Genomic DNA, 9,489 nt, shown 5'->3' with positions numbered 1-9,489 from the left:
GGGCTCAGGGAGCCCAGAGCAGGGCACCTAAGCAGATCCCATGCTTTCATGAGAGGAAGGGAGGGAGGGAAAGAGGGAGGGAGGGAGGGAGGGAAGGAAAGAGGGAGGCAGGCAGGCAGGCTGGCAGGCAGGCAGGCAGGCAGGCAGGCAGACAGAGACAGACAGAGACAGAGATAGAGAGAGAGAACATAGTTGGAGAGAACTGGGCAGAGGACATCTCAGCAGATATAGGCTGCTTCCCACAACCCCACTCCAACAACAACAACAACAACAAAAACAAAAAACAAAAAAACACCCAGGGAAGATGTAAGCCCTCCCCAAACCATCAAAGACTTGGGAGAAAGACAGAACCCAGAATTGCATGAGTCTGGTGCAATAGGGCTTAAAATAGACATTAAATGAAGACACAACAGGTCATATTTCTTCCATTCCTGAGCCGAGGGCTGGGATTCACACCTCCTACACATTTGGGAATAGGTGGTTCTGTGCCTAGCACAGTCTTCTCTGTGTGCACAGCCTGTTGAAATTCTTCTGGAAAGGTCTGCTGAAGTAGGATCAGTCTCTGAGATAGGCTTTTTTTCCTGTATCCAGGCAACCGGCACCCATTCTCACTGCCTCTCTCAGAAAGCTAGTCCCTACACAAGAAAAGTGCATCGTGGAGCAGGGTAGAACAGCCATAGTGTGGCCCATAGTGGCAGGAATCTAACAGCTGTGAGGTAGTCAACCCCTAAGTGTCCCTGTGCATAGGGCTGCCCCAAAACAGGAAGTGAAAATGTTTGCATGCTCAAAAGAGCCTCCATTCTGTTCCAAGAGTCAGGGAGCCTCCGCCCAGACTGCTCAGAAAGCATATCAGCTGCTGGAGGACATCACACACTTCTAAAACACCTCAAGCCACAAAGGCTTCCAAGAGGTTTGTGCCAGCTTAAAAACACACAGAAAGATTTTGCTGAGCTGTGTATTTCTACATAAACATCACTATTACAACAAAGCCAGGTAGAACCAAGGGACAAGCCTTTAAGAAAACGATTTTCCCTTCAATATAAAAGGGTCATTTTTCTATGGCAAACAGAAACACACAAGCAGAAACAACAGATAGTGATAATGGGAACAAGCCTTCTTAGTCTTTAATGAATCAAGTAAATAAAAATTAAAAGTCCATAATAGTATATTTAATAAAGTCAAATACACATAGATCACATATTGTTGCTTTCAAAGAATATACTTTCTCCAATTTCCTGGGGATCTTATTAAAACTAAACATTATTATTAATTAATGCTAATGAACTCCAAAACACAAATTTTATACCCTCTTTGACAACACGGTAAAGCAGAGGCTTGTGAAAAATGTTAAAAGCAACTGCAACAAACACCAAATGATCTGGAAACCTAAATATAATTTAAAATAACTCCTCAGTAAAAGATAGACTCCACTCTGAAATGATAAATTATTTATAACAATCTTATCATACATAAACATTTATGAGATACAGACATATTCAGAGGAAAGGTCACCATCCTACAACATGAATTGCTGTACCTTCCACTGACAAGAAGTTAAAGTGGCCTTTAACTTGAAAAGGTGAAAAAATACCACAGGGAAAAAATAACAGTTATAAAATGATAAAACTGGGAATTTACATATAAATTCCAAAGTTGATTCTTTGAAAAGATGATTAAAATTGACTAATTATTGAAAAATAATTAGAATAAAAGTGAAAAGCATAGACACACAACACTAAGAGAAAAAAGAATACAACTCCATATCAACAAATGTGTAAAAACCTTAAAAGACAATTACCATTAGGAAAATTTAACTTGCCAAAAATCTTACAGAATAAGAAACTCTGAAGAGACAAATGAACATGGAAAAAAATTGAAAATTATCAAAAGATTATTTCTTTAAAGGCACTAGACTTGGACAGTTTTATGCTTGTTATAAAAACTTCAAAGAGCAGGAGTTCTGAATATTATTCAAACTATCCCAGGGCATAGAAAAAGATATCGAAAGTGTCCCAAGATACATTTTAAAGGAACTCCACATAAAAACACCTGACAAAGACAGCAGAAAAAATCATACTCATCGTATTAATAACACGAAATTCTAAAATAAAAGGAACCCACCAAATCAAGAAGAATATTTTCTCACTGTAAAGCTCTTATACAATAGGCAACTTTTATTTATTTTTAGAAAAATCTGAAAGCACAAATAAGACAAAGTAAAAATGTACCAAAGACCAACCAATTGTGAGTAACCACTGTTAACTCTGAAAGGAGATGTATAGTAAAGAATAACATACTGTGACTGTGTCAGGCTTTTGTAGAAACAGGAAGAGGGCTTTACTAATATTAGCAAACCTGCTACAATGACTCATCCCAAGTCATGATAGAGAAAAATCACTTGATCAGCTTGACAGAAATTAAAATTTGTTTCCTAAAACCCCAATTCCCCTTACTGGTAAAATTACCAGCAAACTAGAGACACAAGAGCATGGCTTGAATATAGAACACAGAGTCACATGCATAGTTTTGTAAACACACACACAAAAAATCCTCACCAAGGGGAAGGTCTATGGAGAAGCATGTTCAAGACCAGAACAATCTTAGACAAATAGACATAAATTTATCATCACTAATCAAAATTATCACCTATGAAGAAGGCAAATGAAATTAAGAACAAAAGGGTTAGAATGAAAAGAATCATGTCTGGCTGAAGACAAACAGAACGAACTTGTTTGCCGACACAGGCTCTTCTATGCAGAGATACAAATGAGGTAGATAGATGCTTCCTGGTGGCCAAGATCTTCTGCTGAGAAAAGAATGCAAGTCGCAGAAGGGCTGCATCAAACTGTCAGCACGATGAAACATAGTATGTGAGTGTGTGTGTGTGCATGTGCCTGCTTGTGAATGTTTGTGTGTGCATGTGTTTTACATAATTGTTGAGTATCTTGGATCAGAGGGAATTTTGATTATAGGAGACACTGATTTTCTACATTTTTTCCTCATGTTTAAAAATGTATGTAACCTGTATGTAGTGTCCTCAATTAGGAAACCAAGGGGAAGGATTCCCATGAACAAAGTAGTGCTATACCTATGTAACATAAACTGTCAGAAAAGATGGCATTTACAACAGTAAACACAATGAAAAAAATTACCTTTATTGGAAAAGATAGACCAAGGGACATAAAACTGATCATCATGAACTTAGTGAAATGAGAGGGTTATAAAGATGCTACTTCTCTTGTAATACAGAAATATCACTGTAATGCAATTGCAAAATTGATAAAATGGTCCCTGAATTTCTTTTGGAAATATTAGTATGTAAAATAGACTAGACAGTTTAGGAATTGTCATTAATGGGGATTTTAAACCCAAAGTTAGGATTACTAAATACTGTAGTACCAGCACTTGAATATACAGGCAGGCCACTTAGGCATGTTTATACCCCCTAGAAGGGTGGGGTGTATAATGAAAAGGCAATGTGATATCAGGAAAGGATCATTGTCCCCCCAAAATAGTGTTGGTGCAATTTAGAACTAAATTGTGAGTACAACAGAAAGGTAGTTGGTGTTTTGTTGTTTTATTTTGTTGACACAGTCTTACTGTGCAGCTCTGGCTGGCCTGTGACTTCCTGTGTAGACCAGCTGGTCTCTAACTCACAGAGATCCACCTGCCTCTGCCTCCCAAGTGCTGGGATTAAAAGTGTGCGCCACATACCTGACTGGTTTTTGAGACAGGGTCTTGGTAGCCCAGCTGGTTCTTAAACTCACTGTGTGTCTCTCCTTCTGTCTCTACCTCCCAAGTACCGGGATTACAGGAAATGTGCCACACAACACCTGGCCTAGACCATCCATTCAACAGTTGAAAAAGAAGCAGTGAATATACAAGAATAACATACTGGGCTGGAGAGATGGCTCAGAGGTTAAGAGCACTGGTTGCTCTTCCAGAGGTCCCGGGTTCAATTCCCAGCACCTAACATGGCAGCTCACAACTGTCTCTAGCTGTGGTTTCAGAGGATCTGACACCTTCAATACCAATGCAAATAAAATAAAGTTAATAAATAGTTTTTTAAAAAGAATACACTATACTGATGAGTAAAAAGTACTGGGATTAGAGTTGGAAAGACTTCCACAATCATGACAGCAAAGGAATAACTAACTATAAAGGAAAAGACAGATTTGACTAATTTTTTAATGTTTAAGCATTTTTTCTAATGGTCATCATACAACTTTAATTTTTATAATATTTATGAAAAAACTTTGAAACCAATGAGACTGTATGTGGTGGAGCAAGGCTGTAATCCCAGTACTTGGGAGGCTGAGGCAGGAGGACTACACAAACTTAAGACTAGTGTGATATACAAAGTGAGTTGCAGGATAGCCACATAGTTGAGACCTTGTTTCAAAAAAAAAAACAAATAAAAGGGAGTGGGGGATGACAGGGGGCTCAGTGGCTAACAGCACTAGCTACTGTTTCAGAGGACCTGGGTTTGACTCCCAGCACCACATGGTGGCTCACAACCTTCTGCAACTCCAGTTCCAGGGGACCTGATGCCCTCCTTTGGCCTCCTTGGGCATCAGGCACAAAAGTGACATACACAGACATACATGTGGGCAAAACACCTATATATTAAAAAAAAATCAATGAAACTACTAAAGATCTTATAAGAAGGTCTGGCCAGAGATGAATAGAAGATCAAAATATAATCTAATAAATATTTTTTGCCAATGAGGATCATATTTTAATAAAAAAATGTAACTTTGTTAGCTCCTGCTTCCATGCTGACAGTGTTACAGGGGGAGCAGGGTGATCACACACATTGCTGGGGGGGTATATAGGGGGCTAGAGGGGGTATATAGGGGGCATATTTCTGAAAGACAATTTGAAGTGATTTTTTTTTTTTTTTTGGTTTTTCGAGACAGGGTTTCTCTGTGTAGCTTTGGAGCCTATCCTGGCACTCGATCTGGAGACCAGGCTGGCCTCGAACTCACAGAGATCTGCCTGCCTCTGCCTCCCAAGTGCTGGGATTAAAGGCGTGTGCCACCAACGCCGGGCTCTTAAGTGATATGTTTAACACCCTAAAAAAATGTGCATGCCTTTTTTCATATTAGTTAAAAAAAAAAAGGCTGTTACGCTGCAGTAAAAACACCAACCCTGAAATCCCAGTGGTAAGACCAGTAAGGTTGATCTCTGCTCGTGGCACATGTCCGTGTAGGTGATGGGTTGGGGGAGAGGAAGGAGCTGTCCCATATAGTCACTCAGGGACCCAGGCTGAGAGAAGTCAGTTCTACCCCTGGGATGTCTCCATTTGCAAAGGCAAAGGATCAGACACACTGGAGTCATGCAGACACTGGAGACACTACAGTCCTGGTTAGAGTTTCTATGTTCCTTCCGCTCACATCTCATTGATCGCAATTACTCACAGGGCCCTGAATCACCGACCACAGTAGGGTGGCGAGGGCAGTCTCTCATGTCTAGGAAGGAAAGGAGCCAGGGTTTGGAGATCGTGGAAGACTAATTTTAGTAATTTATTCTAAGCCAATATTCTGAACAGTTTACAAAGATGTCAGAACAATTTTATCACGTCCTGACTACAAGAGGAGAAAATTTAAAACAACTTAAATATCCAAGGTATGACCTACACAGCTGTTAAAAAAGTAGGTAGCTGCATATTTACCAAGAGAAGTACATTCACGAAACAGTGTTGAAGGGGGAAGAGTGAGTTATTAGAAAAGTATGCATGAAATGATATTTCATGGAAAAGAAACAAAAGCAGCTGTGCAGGGTAGCTGAAGAGCCACGCGTGTTAACAGTGGTTACAATCAGATGGTAGAACAACAGATGATTTTTTTTGTTCCTTTTATCTTTAGTTTCTTTTTTTAAAAAAAGGTATCTATTACTTATATTCCAAAAAGCATTTAAAAAGAAAAAAAAGTACTAATGAAATAATTTGCTTATCCAATCTTACGAAGACGTAAGAAATGTCTTCCTGCTGTCACATCATCAGACACTGTACAACGAACTGAAAGTCAGGCCTTCCTATCAGACATGGTACAGGGGTGGGGTGTTGTGGGGGGATGGAGACAGCAACATAGCCCAACAGCTGTGAAGCATAGGTCTCCTGCCAATCTCCTGCCAAAGTGCACAAGTGTGGACTCCACTGTGGTCCGTCTGGGTTTCTGTATGGGTCTCTGTGGCCCAGAGGCCACTCTGCAGCAAGGGCTACACTATCAGAGTAGGGCGCTGCACAAGTTCACACAAAACTGAAGCCCCATAAAGTCTTGTAAGCGGATTCCAGAACATTTAGCATCACCACCAGAAATGAAGACTTCCTGGTTATGGAGTTACAGTTGAACTCTCCTAGTCGTTTCCCTGGCTTTTCCCTCATGCTGCCTTCCCTGCACACACACACACACACACACACACACACACACACAGTTCATACAGCTCAGAATTCCTACCAAAGTCCCCTTCTTTCCAGTTTTTCTTTTAAAGAGGGACTTAATGATCTTTAGAAAGGTATAAGCAAAAGACATGTAATTCACACTTCTCTCTAGGACTCTGTCTCCATGCCATCACACCCACCGGCCCCAGAATAGTGTCTATTTCTTTGTGGAAGCCATGTACTCAGAAGTCATGGTCTATTTAAATCACACCTACCATTCAAAATATGTATGGAAGTTGACTTGAAAGCTTCTGGTTTGCGTTGCAAGTGCTTTATAACTCCAGTGACGTCCCTTGAATCAAAGGACTGTAACGTCTAGTGACTCACTTTCCCTTATTAGCAAACAGCCGTGGCTGGCACACCCTGAAGGGCAGCCTCCCTTGAGTTCCTATCAGGCTGCCTTGTTTCCAAGCATGCACCTGCCTACATGTGAGGTTCAAGTTGGGTCTCATTCAAAGTTGCCCCTGGTGTCTTGAGGACAGGAGACTTGTCTATAGAAAAAAAAAAAAAAAAAGAGTCCCTGCAAAATGGGCTGATCCTGAGGCTTTACCGCCACACCTGAACTGTTTCACACGCCACCCTTTGTTTGATGTCTCACAGCAAATGCAGTGCAGGCACCTGCCCAGCGCACTGCTGAAGACTGTGGCTGTGGAGCCTGCAGGCTGGAGGGCAGCTACCCCTGTGGACAGCTCATGCATGAAAACTGCTCTCAACACTGGATCGTCAGCGCCTCCCCAGCTGTGGCTCATCTCTGGGCCAGAACACTGTTTATGTCTCTGCAGTCAAAGGCCTTCTGCCTCTTGAAAAAGATGAGCGTGCCTCCATTAAAGCCATCAATAAAGAACTTCAAGCCAGCCTCTGTTCTACCAAACTGGCCTCTCAGAGGTTACTGAAGAGCTCCCAGCAAACCAGAATCATTCAAAAACAGACCTCACTGTGTATGGTGAACAGAAGCGATTCTGCCTCACTGCTCTGCCAGCTGTCCTTTGCTGTGGACACACACTGACATAATGTAGCTACAGTGTGTTTTTAGTAGGGCAGACCAGTATTTGTTTCTTCTTGGCATCTAAGGAACATCAAAGGACAATGACAATCTGGCTCTTAGGAGAAGTGTTTCAAGGCCCAGGAGACCCAAGAGCCCACGCTGCTGGTCACAGCTGGGTTTTCCTGGGCATGCCGCTCTGCCTTCACTTCCTGTTGATGATCTCTGCCAAGTTCTCTCACCCAATTAAGGTCTAGAGTGACAGCTCTTGGGGAGACATAATTGGGGGCCTAGCATGGACTGTTCTGCTCTCCCAATCTGTCCCTCTAGTGGTTTCTCATTCCTTAGGCACCAGAAGCAGGTCCTCTCCCTACCATCCCAAATTTTAAATGTGTCATGGGTTCTGAGCTTTACTGGGCCTCTTCTAGGCCCTGTGTGAATGGCTGCAGAAAGCAAGCGAAGCAAGGCACAGGCTGCCAGTGTTGGAGCTGCCAAGGCCAGGAGAGCTCATGTGATACCTGGTTCTGCAGGCAGCAGCAGTAATTGCTGGGAAGAAACAGCTCACACCAACCTGCAAAGGGTTTGAGGCCATGACAACAGTCCCAAGACTGGGCTGGACATCACAAAAACTGAAGGCATGTCACACCAGTGTGAGTGGAGACCGAACGTCAGTGGGTCATTTGGTTTGTACAGAGCCCACCTTTTGCAGTGCCAGTAGTCAGGGCCAACCTCCTATTGACCATCCAGGCCATTTCTGGGCCATGACTGTTCTTAAAGAAAGCAAATGAAGAAACATGAGCTCTTCAGAGAAAGCAGATGGAAGGGAAGGTTGGTGCTTGGTTTTGTGCCTTCACTGTGGGGCCTAAATCACCCTTCAGGGGTTCCTAGGCTCTTAGGCTCCTGGGTTGCCATAGTTTGGAGGATACTTGAGCCTAATGGCACAAAAACTCTATTTTCCCCATCTACTAGCTACAAGAAGCTTGCCAAACTCTTCATTGGCTAACAAAAGGTCTCAGCCCACTGTAATAATGACTTCCAGAACTTTCTACATTTCCATTTTCAGCTCTTTTGGAAGTCACTGCCATGAGGATGAAGAAGGGGCTTTAACAGCTATCTTCATATGACCATGCCACCACCGGCTCACATTCCAACCAGCCAAGACAGCCTCTGTAGACAGAGGCTCTTTGGAAGCCCAAGCTGAGGAGCCTGGTGTCCACTGCTCTTGGGCAGCCATGTGTCCAGGCTGCTGACAGAAGACAAGGAGGCCAAGGTGGCCTAAGAAGAGTCCCCCTGACCCCATGCTGGGTCACAGCTAACCCAGTCTTTGTTCTCCTAGTGCACCAGTGGGAGCTGCTACTGACTTGAGAACTACCTGGAGCTGCGGGGAAAGGCAAGGCCAGCAGTACCCTGGGCTGAATTACATCACAGGTGACTACTTTGGTTCCACAAGACACCTCCACTTGACAGGTCCCCCTTAACATACCTCAGCATTCCATATCGACAGCCTGCCTTTCCTATTCCAATCAAGTTCCTTGATCAGAGTGACTGCTCAGCTACTGCAAGGAAAGATGGGGACTTGGAAATTAGCACAGGGCCTGGGTCACAAACATGCCCGCCACAGTCCCTTCCTTGGGCTGTTTTCTCACTCATGGCAAGTCAAGAGGAAGAATTTCTAACTGTGTGAACACATACCTAGAGGGTTCTTAGAGAGGCAGGGAATACCAAAGTTCCCCTTGCCCACAGCATTTAGAAGTGTCGGGGGTCTGGACTTAGACCATCTTGTCTCCCATGGGCAATCTCTCCTCAGGAAGGATGCCTGTGGACCTGAGTGCCCAATGGCTCTACTGAGAAGTCTCTGTGAGAGGAGAGCTTTATGGCTCCAGGTCCTTCCTTAGCAGGAACTAAGGAAGGAACAGCAGAGCTAGGCAGAGCAGAGCTGCTCTGTCACTAAGGTCAAGGGCTGCCATCTGGGCCGCTCTCTTACCCTCATGGCCAGTAGGATATCTTCTCAATTGTTCAAACCCATCATAGGAGCCCAGCCAAGCTTCTAAGCCCAGGGTATCTC

This window comes from Cricetulus griseus, chromosome 3 (genome assembly GCF_003668045.3).
Source record: "Cricetulus griseus strain 17A/GY chromosome 3, alternate assembly CriGri-PICRH-1.0, whole genome shotgun sequence".
Classification (NCBI taxonomy): Eukaryota; Metazoa; Chordata; class Mammalia; order Rodentia; family Cricetidae; genus Cricetulus; species Cricetulus griseus.
The sequence above is the reverse complement of the archived record's forward strand: the minus strand, read 5'-3'. Positions refer to the sequence as shown.